Source organism: Hibiscus syriacus, unplaced genomic scaffold (genome assembly GCF_006381635.1).
Source record: "Hibiscus syriacus cultivar Baekdansim isolate YM2019G1 unplaced genomic scaffold, ASM638163v2 tig00110694_pilon, whole genome shotgun sequence".
NCBI lineage: Eukaryota > Viridiplantae > Streptophyta > Magnoliopsida > Malvales > Malvaceae > Hibiscus > Hibiscus syriacus.
Window position 1 is genome coordinate 4,685 of NW_024062828.1, and position 20,864 is coordinate 25,548.

The following is a 20,864-nucleotide window of genomic DNA, read 5'->3' on the forward strand; positions in this document are numbered from 1 at the left end:
ATTGCTTCAGCCTTATTCCTTTCCCCCATTTTCAACGGTGCCTTTAAACCATATTCTGATTACATGGAACTCAATAATTAACAGAATAGGTAAAACAAGGGCTCTCTGAGATTGTTATTCATAATGTTTTTGCAAATAAGAATCATTGTGGAAAAATTAATTGATTTTAAGCATTTTATCTTAAAAAAAAACTGTAAAGAGATGTATGCTATTTCATCTACAAATTTAAATAAGCACTAAATATCAGCTTTATTGAAGATTATAAATGGCTTAGTTTATTGCAATTTGTCTTATCGGGATCGATCAAGAGACGCAAAAGGCAAACAGTGAGTTTGCAGTGAATTCTGGATTGTTGAATCCAATACTAACCTTGTATCCATGTCCTATGTAAACACATGCATTGCTAACTGACGCGCCACCGTATATGGTGGCCCCTGTGTTATAAGACCACAAGATTTCTCCTGTGTTTGCATTCATGGCATAAATTGGTCCTTGCTTAAATGTCGAACCACCGAATAGAACTCCGTTTGCCACGGTCACAGGGCCACTGGCTGTAGCATTGCTAGGGTCGGCTGTCGACCAAAGGATGTTGCCATTTTTAGAACCCATTGCTACCCATCCGCCACCAGTAGTGACCTTTGTGGATGGCTTTAAGGTGAAGTTTTTGCGCCCAGTTAGCAATGTTGGTGTAGACTCTCTTTTCATCTGTGGCAGCTCCCCATGTTCCTCCGCCGGCGAGACCACCAGGTCCAGCTTGCCGCATTCCAAAAGTACAGTTGAATTTAAGGATGTAATGAACATGTTTCAAGGATGTAATGAACATTTAAGATATCTTACTGTGGACCATAAAGGTTGCCATTGTCACGGTCTAAAGCCCAAGCAACTCCACTTTTCTGAACAGCAACAGCAAGGTCTCGCATAGTTCCATTAACATATGTGGTTAGCATCATTGGTGCAGCTGCAAAATCAGCATCGGGGTTGGGAGGAGGAGGACACTTCGGGTTCGACACATTGTTGTTGCATGCGAAAAACCAAACATCATAACTGACGCCAGACAGAATAACGATTATCCTGTAGGTTAGTTCCAACAGGTGATTCAAAGAGAAAATTCGCCCAAAAACCAGAGAAAAAGTCTCTAGAGTTTAATAAAATATTATAAAATCAAAAACTATCCAAATCAGTCCACAAGTCGAACTGTTATAGCCAAAAATATTGTTTATCGGAATTTTACCAAAAATAGCAAAATCCCGAAAATCACTCTTAATTGAAATTCAAAATAAAATAAGCAATCTGCAAAAAACCGGCCGAAATTGGATTTAAAATGACTTCCTAATTGACAATCAAAATATTACCATAAATAGTAAAAATATCTAAATCTAGTGATTCGGAGGGGAAAACGACAGAATTTGAGGTCTAAAAAGGTCACATGGAGCATAGCTCATGTGGACAGCGTGCGCGTCGAAAAGAGCTTTCTGGATTGGGGTCTTATGCGCGACTCTGACACCCGTAGCCAAAGTTATGGCCAAAAGACTGAAGCACACTCAAAACGGCCCCAATGAGGAACATATCACAATCAATTCCCGCCTTTGCGCTGATCTGCCAACTCATGGTATCTCAGAGCCATCAAGGTGCAATCTGACAGCTCAGCATCATCTCTCGGATCCCTCTGCACCAGTCACCCCGGGTTGGAAAGAACTCGTCCTCGAGTTCAGAGTAGTGTCATCAGAATCCACAAAACAATGACTCAGATGCTTCACATTAAAGACATCAGAAGTCTTCAAGTGACTGGGAAGGCGCAACCTGTAAGCATTATCATTGATCTTCTAAACGACCTCACAAGGTCCAATATTCTGATCCTTAAGCTTATTATACTCACCAACAGGAAAACGATCACGAGTTAATACAACCCAAACAAAATCACCAACATCAAAAAGTACCTGACGACGATGATTGTCAACCCAAGTCTTGTACTTGGTATTGCTCTCATGAATGGTCTGTTTCACCTGCTCATGGATACCCCGAAGATACTTTGTCATCTCATATGCTTTAGGACTAAAACGTCCTATACGTGGAATAGGGGCTAAGTCCAGCACCCCGGTTGGGTTCTGACCATAGACAATCTCAAATGTGCTTAACTTGTGGTTCTGTTTTTTGATCTGTTGTAGGCAAATTCTACCTAAGGCAATGCCAAATCCTACTATTTCGGCTTCGTTCCTGCTAAACACCTCAAAAGGTTTCCCAAACTTCTGTTAACCACCTCGGTCTGGCCATCCGTCTGGGGGTGGTAGGCGCTATTGAAATTCAACTGCGTTCCCAGTTTCCCCCACATGCTCTTCCAGAAATGACTGATGAACTTAGTATCACGATCTGAAGTGGTGGATCGAGGAACACCATGTAAATGCACAATCTCCTTGAAATAAAGATGGGCAATCCGGTCAGCATCCATAGTCTTTCTGCAAGCTACAAAATGAGCCATCTTGGAAAACCTGTCAACCACAACAAAGATAGAATCCGAGGCCCTTTGGGTGCGGGGTAAGCCTAGTACAAAATCCATCCTGACATCAAAACAAGGAGCTTCAGGAACATGTAAGGGAGTGTACAAGCCCGCATTGGTGAGAACTCCCTTAGACCGTTGGCACACATAACAACGGTCCACATAATGGGCCACATCACTAGTCAACTTGGGCCAATAAAAGTCAGAAGAGATATGGGCAAGGTCTTATCTCGACCAAAGTGTCCCTCATTATGAAGTTCACTTATAATTTGCTGCCTCAATGAACAATCTGGAATGCACAACTATAATCCACGAAACAGATACCCATTATGCAAAACAAATCATGACGGTGACCCTCAGTTACCTCCTGAAATATTCTTCCAAAGAAAGGATAAGTTGCATACATATATGTGAACGTCTCAAAGCCTGCAACTTTGGTATTCATGGTGGTGAGGAGTAAGGTACGATGACTCAGGGCATCTGCGACGCGGTTCAAACTCCCTGCTTGGTGCCTCAGCGTAAAAGTGAATTCTTGCAGGTATGCCACCCACTTGGCATGACGTCTACTCAGCTTGTGTTGGACATTGATGTACTTCAAGGCCTCATGATCAGTAAATAGAATAAACTCCTTCTGTACTAGGTAGTGACGCCAATGCTTCAGTGATTGAACTATGGCATAGAACTCCAAGTCATAAGTGGAGTAGTTTTTTTTATCCTGATAGCTTCTCACTAAAAAAAGCAACCGAATAGACTGCATGACTCAGAACACCACCAATGCCAACGCCAGATGCATCACAATTTACCTCGAACACTTTGTCAAAATCAGGAAGTGACAAAACTGATGCCTCGGTCATCTTCTGCTTGACCAGTTGAAAACTGGCCTCTGCCTCCTCAGACCACTGGAAATCACGCCCTTGAGGCATTCTGTGATAGGGGCAATTAGAGTACTGAAATTTCTAATGAACCAACGGTAGAAAGATGCCAATCCATGGAAACTTCGGATGTTATGTAAGGTCCTTGGTCTGAGCCACTCCAAGACTGCATCTATCTTTGACTGATCTGCATGAACACCATCAGTAGACACAACAAAACCAAGAAAAGTCACAGAAGTAGTGAAGAAAGAACACTTCTTTTTATTGACGAACAAGCACTCTTTTTTCAGCATCTCAAAATCAGCACGGAGGTGATCAAAGTGTGAAGTCCATGTCGGACTATAAATGTGGATATCATCGAAGTAAACTACAAAAAATTCCCCCATAAAAGGTCGCAAGACCTGATGCCTAAATCTCATGAACGTACTGGGCGCATTGGATAGCCCAAAAGGCATGACCATCCACTCATACAAACCTTGAGGCATTTTAAATGATGTCTTCCACTCATCTCCATGCCTTATTATGATTTGGTGGTATCCGCTTTTAAGGTCAATTTTTGAGAAGATCTTAGAACCGGATAGCTGATTTAACATATCATCTAGATGGGGAATTGGAAACTGGTACTTCACTGTAATTCTGTTGATCGCTCGGCTGTCAACACATACGCCAAGAACCATCTTTCTTTGGCACTAGCAGGGCAGAGACTACACATGGGATCATACTCTCTCGGATATAGCCCCTCTCCAACAACTCTTTACCTGTCGCTGTAACTCTTCAGCCTCCTTGGGACTGACGCGATATGATGGTCAATTTGGTAAACTTGACCCAGGAACAAGGTCAATTTGTTGCTGAATATCCCTCATAGGTGATAGCCCAAGAGGAGGATCCTTTGGCATCAAGTTAGAGAATTTTGCTAGCAGCCGCTGTACCTCTACTGGTAAATCCGTATCCACGTTTACTACACTATTCTTGCAAGGTAGTAAGGCAGAGACCACGCCTCCATGCTCAATCTAATCTAAAAACCTGGACATAGAAAGCAGGTTAGTATTATTGGTTACCGGGGTAGGAGTGAGTCCTTCCCGCCGGGGCGCCAACACAATCTTGTTTCCCTTGATGCTAAGGGAATATGTATTCTTCCGTCCGTCATGAATGACACTGCGATCATATTGCCAAGGTCGACCCAACAATATATGACAAGCATCCATATACACAACATCACACCAGGCATTATCAAAATATTTTCTACTAATTGAAAAAGATACGAGACATCGCCTATCAACTATTACCTCACTTCCTTTATTTAGCCATGATAACTTGTATGGTTTAGGATGACGGTCCGTCTTCAACTGCAATTTCTGGACAACCTCCTCGGAAACTACATTCTCACAACTGCCATGTTAATGATCATTTTGCAGACTTTATCTGCAACTGTGCAGGTCATGTGGAAAATACTGGTTCTCAACCAATCGTCCCCTGAATCACCCTTGGGGGTAAGTAGACTCTTTCTAACGACCAGAGTCTCATGACCATCTCCATACAGCACATCATCAGTCTCATCATCGTCATACACGGGTTCGCTAATCTCCTCAGTCTCGTCTTCCGCGTTTTTCTCAATCAACAAATGTTTGCCCTTTTGACTAGCAGGCTTCCTGCAATCAGTCGCCCTATGCCCTTGTTCACCACAACGAAAACATCTAATAGTAGGGTTAGAATTACCCTGCGGTGGCTGCTGAGCAGGACGGGAATCCTGAGGGTGAACTGGTCGACTGTTGTGATCGTTTCTGATCACTGGTCTCCTGTTTTTCTATTTTTCAACAGCAAGTGCACGCTGGTATGCTTCCGAAACACTCCACAATGAATGAAGGCTGAGGACATCTTGCAAAGGTTGGCGTAAACCCCCCAAATATCATGCCACCATCTGCTCATCCGTCTCAGATAAATTGTTCCGGACGACCAATTGGTAAAACTCCTCCGTGTAATCATCGACTGATCGCGCGCCCTGCCTCAACACATGAAGTTGCTGAAATAAGGTTTGCGTATAGCCGAAGGGAAGGAAGTGACCCTTCATCTTCATCTTCATCTTCTCCCAATCAGTGATCTTGGCCTTGCCCTATCTTTCTCGTGAACGTCGCAACTATTCCCACCACGCAGATGCTCTGCCCTTGAGTTTGATGGCGATCAATTTCACTTTCATACGATCGGGGACTTCCTTATATTCAGAAATATGCTCCACTTCATTAATCCAATCCACGAATCCCTCGGCCTGTAACGTACCAAAAAACTCAGGGAGATCAACCTGAAACCGAGGTCTCCATGACGCTCCTCCCGACCACGGTGCTCCCGGTGCTCCCGGAATTGAGCACGATTGTGATATGGGTTTTCGAAAGTGGAATTGGTATCGTGGTCAGAGGCCTCATGATCCTCGAAATCCTGCACCGCCAGGCGCTGGGTTAATTCTGCGACTTGCCTCTGCAAATCCGCAATCACACATCCTGAACGCTGCGATCACGGCGTTGGGCTTCCTCATTCGGAACCTGCTCACGACGACCACGACCACAACCTCCAGCCATTGAAACTGGTGAAATTTCCCAAGAAGATGTTGAAGCTCTGATGCCAACTGACGCCAGACAGAATAACGATTATCCTGTAGGCTAGTTCCAACAGGTGATTCACAAGAAAAAATTCGCCCAAAAACCAGAGAAAAAGTCTTTAGAGTTTAATAAAATATTATAAAATCAAAAACTATCCAAAATCAGTCCACAAGCCGGACTGTTGTAGCCAAAAATCTTGTTTATCGAATTTTACCAAAAATAGCAAAATCCCGAAAATCACTCTAAATTCAAATTCAAAATAAAATAAGCAATCTGCAAAAAATCCGGCCGAAATCGGATTTAAAATTACTTCCTAATTGACAATCGAAATATTACCATAAATAGTAAAAAAATATCTAAATCTAGTGATTCGGAGGGAAAAACGGCAGAATTTAAGGTTGAAAAAAGGCCACATTGAGCATAGCTCATGTGGACAGCGTGCGCGTCGAAAAGAGCTTTTCGGATTGGGGTCTTATGCGCGATTCTGACATCCGTAGCCAAAGTTATGGCCAAAAGACTGAAGCATACTCAAAACGGCCCCATGAGAAACATATCACAATCAATTCCCGCCTTTGCGCTGATCTTCCAACTCATGGTATCTCAGCACCATCAAGATGCAATCTGACAGCTCAGCATCATCTGTCTTGGATCCTTCTGCATCAATAACCCCTAACTGATTGAACCACTTGATCTTTCCTCTGTCCAAATCAAGAGCTAGAATTGAATCCGAGTGGTTTTCGGGTTGCACACATTCATCATTAGTAGGTGTATCTGTTCGATTGTTTTGTCTCTCCTGACAATCTCTTACCCTTTTAGGTGCCGAGTAGAGGTTTCCTGTGGCAATATACAAATGGTTCCTTCGGATATCGATCGACGGGCTGCTTCCCCAAAGGGTGGCTCCGGCATACTACCCGAGGCGGCCGAAATTGTCAGGCAACATATAGGTTCGCCACAGGATTTTTCCAGTCCGGGCATTTAGTTTAACAAAACTTCCTCGAAAGAAACAACATTGTTCAACGCTGACAGTCACCTCTACTGAAGATGTGCCAAAGTAGAAATGTCCCTTGTAATAAGTTCCCGACATGGTGATGACTGCTTTGTAGTGTTTATCGAGTTGGGCTAACCAGAGAAGTCGCCCATCCGATCGTCGAACTGCAACAACATAAGCCGGTCCACTAAGTCCAAAGATAACCAGATCATCTGCCATCACCGGAGTGGATCTCGACACTGTTGCATTGGCGTCGACATTGGATATAACTCCTGTTGAATTAAGACCAGTCAGCTGTCGCAAATTTTTCTTCCAAACAAGACTTCCGTCTGATACTTTGATGGCATAAATGTATCCATTCCAGCTGGGGAAATAAAGGGTTCCATCAAAAATTGCTGGTGTTGCAGAAATATCTCGACTTGCAAAAAATTTCCACTTCAATCGTAGCCTTGAAGCTGTTCTTGGGCTTATCTTGGTTTCAGTGTCCGCAAATCTCCTGTTTAGCATATTTCCTCCTTGGTTTAGCCAGTCCTGCACATCATCATTGTCACCTTTAACAAAACTACTTCACTATTTGACATAGGAATTTAAATTACGGTTACGATTGTATTTTTTATTGTATTACATTTATCATGATTATGAACATAACATATACTATTGCGGTTACAGCAAGTATTGCGGTGATGAATTTTTTAGATTCATATAATTTATTGTGAAACATAATAATTTTAATTGTCACAACAGACTATTATACTTTTTTATTTTATTATAACTGAACAATAACTGGAATAACAGTCTCTTATTAGCCACTACCCGTTAAATTATGATCGTGATTCACTACTATCAGTATGATTTTGTTTCACATCACTATTTTCTAAGATAATAGTTTTGGAAGGTATTGTTATCGTTATATAATGTTAGAAATATAACAATTCGAGACAATAAATAAATAAAAAAATATAAAAATAAATACACAATTGGAGACAAGTTGAATCAATAGTTATATAATTGGATTTGCATCTTGCATGAATACATGAGGCAAAATTTCAACTCAAATCATTTAATAACATATTAGCGGATTGCTGTATATAAACATTTTCTATGCTTGTTATCCGACTAATATGGAATATGGATTTTTTTCATTTTCCTTACACAATGCATAAGTATCATATTTTGAGAATTAATTTCTCATTCATCACTCAAACGTTTGAGCATATGAGATATTTTTGTAAAGATCTCATAGAATAGAATATGAATCAATAAATTACTATTTGTCAAAAAGATTGAAATTTTCATTATATTTTTTTAAAAAAAATTAGACTATGTATGTCCCCTTACGTTTTAAAAATTAGATTAAAAGTTTTGAATTTTATATTCATATAAATGTCTTGTACTATAATCGTCTAATTATTAAATAAATTAAATTAAAACTAATTCTCATAATAAACTATATATGTTTAATTGATATTTATAAAAATAACTTAAAATAAATAAATAAATCTTATTAAAAGGTGGAAACGATGCAAATAATAATTACATATAACTTTTTTCCTTCAATCGCAACAATAAATTATGCACGTATGATATTAAATGAAATCAAAAACGTGGCACGGAAGTATAAATTATTTTGATATTAATAATATATGAATAATGTATTTTTAATTGTTAAAGTAAAATTTTCATAAAAAGTTTGGGACATATAAATCATGGATAGTTATCAAAACAAGATTCTACATTAATTCCATTAAATTTATAACATTTTTTTCATAATCACAAAATAATTAGCAAATATCAATTAAATTAATAAATATATGTTTAGGGATTAGTTGTAGGTTGTGTTTGATGCTCCATTAATGGTTGACTGCTTGGCATGACTGAGTTGTGCGGGTCTTATTGAGAAGAGGATATTTTCGATACTGTCAATTTGTATCGTTTGATTATTATAGATAGATCATATAGTCATAAATTAATTTTAAAAAATAAAGTGGAGTTTCAATATCCAAGATACAAGTTGCCCACAGCTATGAATTTAAGAAACATTAATTGAAGTACGAACCTACGTGACTTCGGTGTTAATAAATTATTGTTATTTTTAAAATTTTAAGTTAGAGCATTAAAAATATTAGGAGTACGATTATTTAATGTTTAAAAAATTAAAAATTATCTTTAAAAATATATTACTTTATACTTACCTCATTTTTAAAAAAAAATATTATTTGAATCAATTAAATTAAAAGTGCACCCTTCTAATTGGAGATTCAATTATTTGGCACAATACCTAATTCCACAAGTCAATGAAAGTTTTCTTCGTCAAAATGGTGGCATGTGTGGTTATGACGCAAATTGCGTTAGCTGGTTTTTGTTTGTAGGGGCATTTATTTTCGGATATCGAATATTATTTTTATTTAAAATTTTGGATATCTATACATTCGAGTTATTAAATTTGTGATATGTATCTTATTTGAAAAAGTCAAATATCAAAATTTTCGGATATATGAATATTTTGATCTAAACATAAAATTTAATTTGAGAAAAAAATTATATATAAAATTTAAATTTTTTGGCTTTATATCTTTATAAGCATATTTTATACCTCTATTGTATTTTTTATACATTTAATTATTCACACATAATAATTAATTAAACATTCTAATTTTTATTGAATTAGAGTCTTAGTTGGTTATTGAATTACTTATCTGTTGAGCTAAATAGTGTCTAAACTCTAAAGACCCAATTGTTATCGGATTTTCGAATAATCTGAAATTAGAATTTACTTGATTCATATTCAATTCGATTTTTCGAATATTCGATCTAAATATTTGAAAATAAAAAAAAAGATCAAATTTTTCATTTTTCATATCAGATCATATCGGTTTTTTTACAGACCTCTATCCAGCAGCACTTGCTTTTATTAAAAACAAGTTAGACAAAAGAACACTAAATTTTTAGAATGCCTGCGTTTTAGTCATCGAAATAGAAAGAATCATTTGAATTATGGAATTAAAGAAAACTTTGATTTCGTTCATTGAGTCATTAGATCATCAATAAGAACTAATACGGAACACTCGCATGTCAACATTTTTTAAATAAATTAAAAAGGTCCGTCTAGCTCAGTTGGTAGAACACAATGCTCTTAACTTTGTGGTTATGGGATCGAGTCCCACTGAGGGCAATTCATAACAGAGGTCTTCCACGGAAGCTGCTCTCAACCTGGCGTTGGGGATAACCTACTACCCTATCTCCCCTTATCCCATTATATATGGAAACATGATTAGCTAATTTATTTTATTTATTTTAGAAAGGTCCATGAACTAACCACTTAATTAAGTTTCTTGAATATTCTTCGCAAAATAATATTTTGAAGAATGATATTGAACCTTTATAACACAAATAATAAATATTATAGAAATATACTTATAATATTAAATAAAATATATTCAATTTAAACGAGGGTTGCAAGCTGTGGAGGGGTGTTGAGAACATCATCAGGCTATGTAAGAGAAATTGGATTGATTTACCGTTAATGAGGCCGTAGATATTGTAGAATATTTTTGATGATATTGTAGAAATTTCGTTGGTGCAATTTATATATGTATCAAGAATTCAAAATAGAATGACAGATCATTTAACTAAGGAGGGTATGAAAAGGTCTGAGCTCTTTAAAGTTTGGTGGTGATAAAGGGTAAATCATGTGTAGAGTATTTTGCATTAATTGGGTCATGTTCTATCTTTTTTTTTTTTTTTTTTGAAAGAGGGTACTTTGTATTTTAAACGAATGTAAAGTACATTACCTCAATGCTCTCATTAAAAACCTCCCTAATCCTAAATGGAGAAAAAGAGTGAACCAAGAGGTGGAAGGAAACAAATACAATGACAAACACATAAATCCAGCATAACAAACCCCATACCACAAGAATGCTCACACAAACACCTATACACATAAACTCCAATCATAACATATTGGACTACCGAACCTGAACTAAAAACGAAACAAACATCAATATGGATGGTCCGCTCCACTGCGAGACCCAGATACACCAAACCTGAAAAACACTACATAACACCAAAACTTCATCGATCTTCAACAAGCATGCAAAAACAGCGAAACATTCCTTAACACTCCTCCACTATTATGCCACCGCAAAAACCTCGTGCATAGGAATCACATACTCACCCTTCATATTGTATGCTTCTTGTATTGCTTAGTTATCTATCTGGTATAATAGCTCTATCCGAGTTGTATTATATTCTTTTTCTTTTATTTAAGATTAAGAAGATTTTTAGTAAGACACACAATCTAAATTCTATTAATTATTAAAAATTATTTTGCCGTAAAAATAGAAAAACAAAAAAATCTAAAAATTCAATGATTTTAGTCTATAAAATCAAATCTCTATTTAAATCAAAAACCATTACATTATCAATTCAATCTGTCGACATTTTAATATTAAATAAATATAGCAAATAGTGTTCTTCCTAATCATGTGACAGTACCTTAGCCAACAACTTAACGTATTTTGATACAAAAGCACACAAAATAGATTAAACGTCTTGTACACAAAAGGCAAAGAGTGAAGTTCCAGAAGAAAAAGTTGGAAAAAAGGCTCCTAAATTAACCTTATATCCATTACAAACATAAACGCATCCATCATTCACCGACATTCCACCATACACTGTTGCTCCTGTCTCATATGACCACAATATTCTCCCATTTTCAGCATCAATGGCATATATAGGTCCTTGTTTATATGTTGAACCGGCAAAAACTACACCATTGGCTACGGTCACAGGCCCAGTAGCCATGGAATTGCTTGGATCCGCCGTCGACCATAAGATCTCGCCACTGTTAGCATCATCCATTGCACCCATCCACCCGCTGTCGTGTTTATTTCCGATGGTCTCAAAGTAAAATTCTTGAATGCTGAGTTGGCTATGTTGGTGTAGACCTTCTTCGTATCCGTAGCTGCGCCTCCTCCGCCTGCTCCACCAGGTCCGGCCTCCTATACATACAGGACATGTATAAATATAAGTGAAGCATTAGAAGGAAAACTATGGATACTAAATGATGAATTGAAGCCAAATTACAGTAGACCAAATAAGTTCACCATTGTCTCTGTTTAGAGCCCAAGCAAAACCACTTTTCTGGACAGCAACAACAATATCTCGCTTAGTTCCATTGACTTTGATGCTAGTAATCATCGGTGCCTCGGCGAAATCGGCATCGGGATTCTGACCGGGAGGGCAGTTTGGGGTCGAAAGATTGTTGCAGGCAAAGAACCAAAGATAGCTGACGGAACCACTTGATAGCACCTGCGTCCAAATCAAAAGCTAGGATTGAATTTGAGTGGTTTTCAGGCTCAATACACTTGTCTGGACTAGTTGGCACTGTTTGATTGTTCTCGGCTTCTTGGCATTGGAGTATACGAAGAGGAGCCGAATACAGATTCCCGGTGCCAACATAGACAAGGTTTCGAGTGGCATCGATCGATGGACTGCTTCCCCAGATACTTCCTCTGGCGTACTCGCCTTTTGCCCGAAATTATCCGGTAGAGTGAAGGTTTGCCATAGGACTTTGCCGGTCCGGACGTCTAATTTGGCTAAGCTGCCGCGGAATGTGCAGCATTGCTCGATGCTCAGACTTTCTTCTTGTGAAGATGTGCCGACGTAAAAATTTTTACCTGCAAGTTTGAAACTGAACGCTAAGTTAACGTAATAAGATTACACATGCACGTTGTCCATGATTATCTATCCAAGAACAATGGTGCTTCATATTTATGAAGGTTTAATGTAAAATATTGATCCCAAATAATTTGGTTTTGAATATATTTCACTCTAAATTCAAACTAATATTTAATTTTTAAATTAACAATTAAACTGATAAATGAACATGATTAATAATATTAATATTTTAAGAAAAATCAAAATATAAAATTAATATAAAATTAGACAACATTTAAGTTAAATTATTATAATAACATTCTTTTAATTTTTTTACTAAAATAGTACCTAAAAAAATTTAATTCCTAAAATAACAACTACTTTTTCCATATAAAATGAAAGGTGTGCTTACTTGGTCTTTTGAAAGACTCTTCCTCAAAGAAGCGTCTTTCCTAATGTGACAACTCCAAGAAGACGTCAATATTGAGAGAAACAACCCATGTGATCTATCACATAAATAAAAACACTTCCTCAAGGAAGAGTGCTATTCTAAAAATAAAGTGTTTTGAATGCTATTTTGATAAAAATAAATAAAAATTTTATTTTAATAATTTAACCCAACATTTGAGATATTTGGAATAATTAATAAAAATTATAATATTCCTCTAGTTGGCTTTTACTCAATTATAGGCCTTAATATAAATAATCTATGCAGCCTGCAGCATATTGGCCTTATCTAATTGTGCTCTAAAGTGTCAAACAAGATATTTATTATTTGGTATATCAATTGGTATATAATCAATAGACCAATTAGTCTCGATTGAGTATTTTAAAAGTAAGAGGGATCATTTCAATCCATTTTATTCTATTTACAAACGTTAGGATTTGAACTCTTGATCTTGCGTAAGAGTTCTAGTATCTCATTCCACTAGATTGCTAGTGTCTAACAAGATTTTTATGACAGCTGAATTCTTTCCATCAAATTGCAGCACTATATATCACAATACTGATTCTAAAGTCAGAAATGACGGTCCGTATAAGCAGAATTTAATTCAATCTAAATCTATAGTAAGATATGCATCGAATATGAATGTGAAATACGAGTATTTCAAATGTTACGGAGCTTTGTAGTGAATTGACTAACCGTTTGTAGTAAGTTCCAGACATGGTGATAACACCAGTGGCATGGTTATCAAGCTGGGTTGACCAAACAAGCTCACCACTTAATCTTTCAACTGCAATAACAATTGCAGGTCCATATATTCCAATGATCAACAAATCGTCGGCAATGGTCGGCGATGCTCTTGAAACTGTCCAGTTCACATTAACATTAAAACCAGTGGCATTAAGCCCTGTTAGGTCCCCCAAGTTTTTCTCCCACGCAAGGGATCCATCAGAGGCATTAACAGCATATATGTTCCCATTCCAGCTCGGGAAATAAAGGGTTCCATCGGAAATCACCGGCGTCGCTGTTATGTCTTTTCCGGCGACGAATTCCCATTTCTTCCGCAAACGGGAAACAGTTTCAGGCCCGATTTTGCTCTCTTTCTCCGCATACCTTCGGTTATATAAGTCCCCGCCATGGTTCACCCAGTTTTGTGAAGACGTGTACTGCAAACAACAAACATCCACAAATGCTAATATATACAAAACTTAAAACTTTGGGGTGGGGGGGTTTAGGATGAAACAACTTACTGCAAATCCTGCCAAGATTCTGTTGAAATATGGAAAAATAAATAGGAAAATGAGAATAATATTGTTTTGGCATATGGAAGTCGCCATTGAACTTGAAAGTTGATGTGTATGATATCACTGTACGAATTTATATCAAATGACATTACCAATTCCAGACCGGACATGATTTTAAACAACTCAGTTGTCTTCATCGTGATTGGTTTGACTTTGTGTTTTGCAACTTGTTTTTTGCTTCACTGTCATTCACTTGTCTTTTAAAAATTATGTCATCCTCTATTTGTAACGTGTAAGCAACGTGCATTTTACAAAGTCAAGTTAGAAATTATCCGGACTTATAAGTCAATAACTTATTTCATTTTTAAAAAATAATAAAATAAAATTTATGTTTTCGTAATTAATTTTTGTATATATTATTTAAAAGTAATAAAAGAGTCAAAGTTGATTTATAATATGACATTCACATTTGATTGGAATGAGGATCTGAACCTTCCTATTACCAACTTGTTATTCCATTTTTATTAAATTAATTATATAAAAATATATAGTTCAATCCCTATTAAAATTTCTGACATGGACGAAGTTAAGATTGTATTATGATAGGAATTGCTTAACTTTAAAATATATAGGGTCCTGAAAAATAATTAAATCATATGATATTAATAATAATAATAATAATAATAATAATAATAATAATAATAATAATAATAATAATAATAATAATAAATCGTTAGTTACATGGGAGAGCTCTCTATCGTAGGAAACCCTAACCCCGCCAGAGCATCTATCGTGGAAGCCTTTGGCACCACCAACGGCACACCACCAGATGAAATACCAACCCTGGGATTACCGAGTACCGACTATCTTGGAAAGACCGGGATCCCCATTGTCAAAAGAAGACCAGCATGTGACCAAGAAGGTAAAGAAAATCGCAGAATCAAACAATACAAGAACAACGGACACAGAGACCACCGACATGGACGCAGATACTGAGTCAGTCACCATGCGAACAAGTAACGAAGAACAAAGCAACACGCACAACATGCAAGGAAGAATTTCATATGCATCAATAACAGCCAATAACCCCGTTTTCAGAGGAAAGAATAAGTTCTGAATCTGGTTTCGACATGGATGAAGTTGTGGTCACGGACGAGGATTGCATCGTGGATGATTCAGGTGAGTTCCCAACAATAAAGTTTTCTTAAAAAATACATGAACAAATCGATAAGAGCATGAGTATCGGTCATAGTGAGACTCCTTGGCCGTTCGATAGGGTACAAAACCCTACTTGACAGAATACACGCCTTATGGAGACCCAGAGGAGAAATCCAACTGAACGACCTAGAAAATAATTACTATATGGTCAAATTCGAAGACGAATGACTATAGAGACGTTCTAACAGAAGGACCATAGATGATTTATGGAAACTATCTGACGGTACAACTTTGGAGTAGATCTTTCTCGACTTCGGAAAAACACCCTTCGCATGTTATCGTATTTTTCCGATTTAGTTAATTATAATATCCAGGCAGGAGAAAGAGGTAAGTTCGGTCAACTCGCCGTTATGGTGGATTTAAACAAACCACTAAGACCATGCATTGGCATCGATGATTTCGTTCATAAGCTGGAATAGGAGGGACTCCAACACATCTGTTTCACATGCGGGATTTATGGCCACACTAAGAAGGCGTGTCGAACGAACAATCAGGCAATGGAAATCACAGAAGAAAAATAAGAACAAAACCCACATCCAAATCCGAGGGACTCCAACACATCTGTTTCACATGCGGGATTTATGGCCACACTAAGGAGGCATGTCCAACGAACAATCAGGAAATGGAAATCACAGAAGAAGAAAAAAGAACAAAACCCACATCCAAATCCATAAACAAATGAACTTTATGGACCATGGATGGTCGCTACGAATCAACGAAGCCGAACTAATACTAGAGCTGCTACCGGAGCAAAGGAAGGTAACACAGGTAACACCTCAGAGGGTTCTCGGTTTGCAATTCTAGGAGAGGAGGATACAACACAAGACAGGGCAGATGACCAAACAGAAGAAACAACCACTGTGAAAAAACAAAACGCTCAAATTATAGAGTTGACTGACCATACCCAAGCTGAAATACAAAAGAAAACTCTCATAAAAAATGCAGCATACCTGGTATCAAATCCAGGTAAAAAGAAGAAAGTAGCAGAACACAACAATCCAGAAAAAATACGAATGAACATTGTCCCATCTGTGGAAGGACAGCCAGCTGTAGTCCATCCCCATAGAACCAATCAAAAGAAAGGAAATCACACATCTATTTCCATAGTGGAGAAAGGATATGAACAAGGTGCTTCAACCAGTATCTTGCATAACAAAAACAAAAAGGACCTTAATAAAGCAAGTTGGAACAGTAGACACAAAGGAGTGAAAATCATGAAGACAAAAACGTCACAAGCTCCCTCAAATACAGCCCCAAACCGATTCAGCTAAGAATGTTTCAAAGAAGTTAGAAGCTTTCACTTCACACGGTGAAAAGAGAGAAACCAAACAATGTCGGCAAAGCGACCAGGATACACCAATGGATCTCTCATCTGAAACCGCAGAAGAACCGATGGAATCCACCACGCCAAACCTAGTTGAGGTGGAAGTTCAGGAATAAACCGGTCATCAAACCGAGTTTTGAAACTTGGTGCACTAAGACTCGTTTTAACCATGTCGATCATCTTTTGGAACTGTCAGGGCGCAGTAAGCCCAACTTTCCGCAGAACCCTTGTTAAAGAGCATCGACCAAAAGTGATAGCTAGCTTTATTTGAAACCCGAATTTCAGGGAGACAAGCTGACAGAGTCATTTCAAGCTTCGGATTTCCGCACACATTCCGCGTTGAAGCTCATGGCTTCAAAGGAGGTATTTGGTTAATGTGGCGAGATTCCATTAACATGGAAATTCTTCATATTTCAAACCAATTTAAAAATGGGCGGTTCCGAGACGAGAGTGCTGACGAATGGCTATACTTTACAGCAATATAAGCGAGCCCTCAAAGAACCAGACGAAAACATGTCTGGAACCAAAAGATGAGGCTAGACCCAGGCAAGGACGAGGAAGCAGCCATCGTTTTGCAAATTTCATCCACAATGCAGGTCTTATGGATTTGGGGTTCATAGGACCACCTTTCACATGGTATAGAGGTAACCTCCGACAGAATTGGACAGGTGTTTAACCAACCCCTGCTGGCTTGACAAATTTCCAGGTACCACTGTTAAACACCTCAAAAAAAAAGGATCGGAGCATAGACCTATATTCCTCTAAAACACCGAAAAACAGAAAAGCAATAAAAGCAGGCCATTCCGCTTTATAGCAGCATGGAAGAAGCATGAACAGTTTAAACATTTTCTGAAGGAGACATGGGTAAAGGAACACGACGCTCTTGATAATATACAAGCTTTCACAACAACAGTCACCGAATGGATTTGGGAAGTTTTCGGCCACATAGGAAAAAAGAAAAAGGAACTGCTAACACGACTCAGAGGTATTGATAAAAAACTTCAAGAAAGTCATTCCGAATTTTTAGCCAATCTGGAAATCCAACTCCCCTAAGAACTATTAACAGTCCTAGAACACGAGGAATCAACGTGGAAACAAAAACCATGCTCCCAATGGGTTCTTGAGGGAGATAGTAACACAAAATTCTTCCATGCATCAACCCTAGCACGTAGATGTGCGAATACTATATCAGCACTTAAAAGAGACGATGGGACTGTTGGAAATAAAACACACACAAACCTTTATTAAACTCAAACAAATATTACAAGAGCACTCTCACTCAAAACCAAAACTACAACTCATTCTTATAAGACTTTGCGTCTTCACTCACTTAGAAACTCTTAATTTTTCTTGATGCTTAAAACTAAAACGAGGAGGGGTATTTATACTACTCAAGAACAATCCTACATCACATAAATAAACTAATTTAAACCATTACAAATTCAACAAATACCTAACTCTCACCTAACTAAATTGATGTAAGCAATGACATCATTACTTAAATGATGTAAGCAATGACATCAATATAGTTTGAGTTTGGGTTTAGGCTCCCATAATGAATCAAGTTTATGATCCAACACCCCCCCACTTAAACTTGATCTTGTGACCCCTAGTAAGTTCCTTAATCTTATGAAGTCTTCACTTTTCAGTGGCTTGGTAAAAATATCAGCAACTTGATCTTGTAAGTTCACGTATTCAACTTCCACATCGTTTCTTGCAACACACTCCCTTATATAGTGGTAGCGAATGTCGATGTGCTTGCTTCAATCATGGAATACTGGATTCTTTGATAAGGCAATGGCTGATTTGTTGTCGACACAAACCTTGGTAGGCTCTTCTTGTATCAAACTTATCTCCTTCAATAGATTTCTAAGCCAAATTGCATGACAAACACATGATGTAGCAGCAATATATTTCGCTTCACAAGTAGACAATGTGACAATCGGTTGTTTCTTTGACATCCATGTGAACGCAATATCTCCTATGAAAATATGAATCTAGTAGTGCTCCTTCGATTATCTATGTCTCCACCACAATCATTGTCGCTATATCCAACAAGCTTGTAATCATTAGAAACTGAATAGAACAAGCCAAAGTCAATTGTACCTTTCAGATAACGAATAATTCTCTTTGCGACTTTAAATGGGTGGTTGTTGGAGATTCCATGTAGCGACTAACAAATCCAACTGCGTGAAGAATATCGAGTATCGTGCAAGTTAGATAGCGTAGACTTCCTATCAAACTTTTGAAGAATGTTGGATCTACACTTTCGCCTTCTTCATGTTTGGTCATCTTGATCCCGTATTCTGCCGGTGTGCTTATTGGCTTACAGTTCTCCATCTTGAACTTCTTCAATATCTCCTTTGCATAGCTTTCCTGTGAAATGAAAATTTCATCCTTTTGTTGCTTAACTTCATTGCCAACGTAGTACGCCATGAACACCATGTCTTTCATCTCGAATTATTTCATCATCACATCCTTGAATTCATTAAACATGCTTGGGTTGCTTCCAATGAAGATCAAATCATCCACGTAGAGGCACACAATCCAAATATCTTCATCTTTGATCTTGATATATAGAGCATGCTCGTAGGGACATTTGTTGAAGCCATTCTCTTGGAAGTACTTGTCGATTCGGCTATTCCATGCCCTTGGTGCTTGTTTTAGCCCGTAAAGAGCCTTCTTCAACTTCAACACCTTGTCTTCGTGCCCTTTAACTTCATAGCCTGATGGTTGTTGAATGTAAACTTCCTCTTCAAGAACTCCATTTAGGAAGGCAGACTTTACATTCATCTATTGTATCTTCCACTTGTTTTGAGCTGCCAAAGAAATGATTAGCCTGATAGTCTCCAATCGAGCAACAGGAGCAAATACCTCATCATAGTCAATTCCAGCCTTTTAACTATAGCCTTTAGCAACTAGCCTCGCCTTGTGCCTTTCAATCTCTCCTTTGGCATTTTGCTTTATTTTGTACACCATTTGACACCTATCGCCTTATGTCCCTTGGAAAATGAGGTAAGTTCCCATGTGTCATTTTTCTCGATGGCCTTGATTTCTTCATCCATCGCATCTCTCCATTTCTTTTCTTGTACCGCTTCTTGAAAGCTCACTGTTCACAATCGGCAAACATACAAAATAATGTAAGATTATCTTGTCATTCAGTTACCTCATAGAGATCTCTAAGGCTTTTGTGCGTTGCACAACTCTTTCACTTTGACTCCCACTTGACGATGACGAAGGTGATGAGTCTCATTGAGTGGTTGATGTTGGTGAAGTGGGTGGAGTTGCAAGCTCTTGTTGAGATTCATCTAGTTGTTCCCTCATTGTCTGCTCATCTTCTTCAAACTGAGGAAAGAAATTGAAGTCATCTGTATGAGAGTTAAAATCTCATTCTCCTTCTTCGTTGAAGACCATATCTCGACTAATCACAAACTTCTTATTGTTTGGATTGTACAACTTATAGCCCTTCGAATTAGCATCATAGCCGATGAAGATAAAACTCTCTCTTTATCATCAAGCTTCGTTCTTCTCTCGTCTGGTACGTGAACATGGGTTATACTTCCAAAGGTTCTCAAGTGGGAAATGCCAGGCTTTCTTCCACTCCATGCTTCTTGCGGTGTCTTTCCCCATACACTTCTTGTTGGAGATCGGTTTGTCAAGTAGACTGCACACGCTACTGCTTCCGCCAAAAATTTCTTGGGTAGTTTCTTACTTTTGAGCATGCTTCGTGCCATGTCGAGGATTGTTATGTTTTTTTCTTTCTGTCACACCATTTTGCTGGGGGGATCTAGAAACTGTCATTGGTAGACGAATTTCATTTGCTTCACAAAACTCTTGAAACTCCCTAGAAGTAAATTCTCCACCTCTATCGGATCTTATGGCTTTGATCTTTCTACCACTTTTTCTCTCCACTGCTGCTTTGAACTTCTTGAAGACTTCAAAAACTTCTGACTTCTGTTTCAAGAAATATACCCAGGTTTTTCTTGAAAAATCATTAATGAAGAGAAGGAAATAGTTACTATTACCGAGA

At 37.9% G+C, this 20,864-nt stretch overlaps 2 pseudogenes; both read right to left on the reverse strand.

Annotated features, from left to right (window-relative positions):
- Nucleotides 1–303: 303 nt before the first annotated feature.
- Nucleotides 304–11,126, reverse strand: LOC120138528 (annotated as a pseudogene).
- A 361-nt stretch (nucleotides 11,127–11,487) lies between these two features.
- Nucleotides 11,488–14,489, reverse strand: LOC120138557 (annotated as a pseudogene).
- Nucleotides 14,490–20,864: the final 6,375 nt, after the last annotated feature.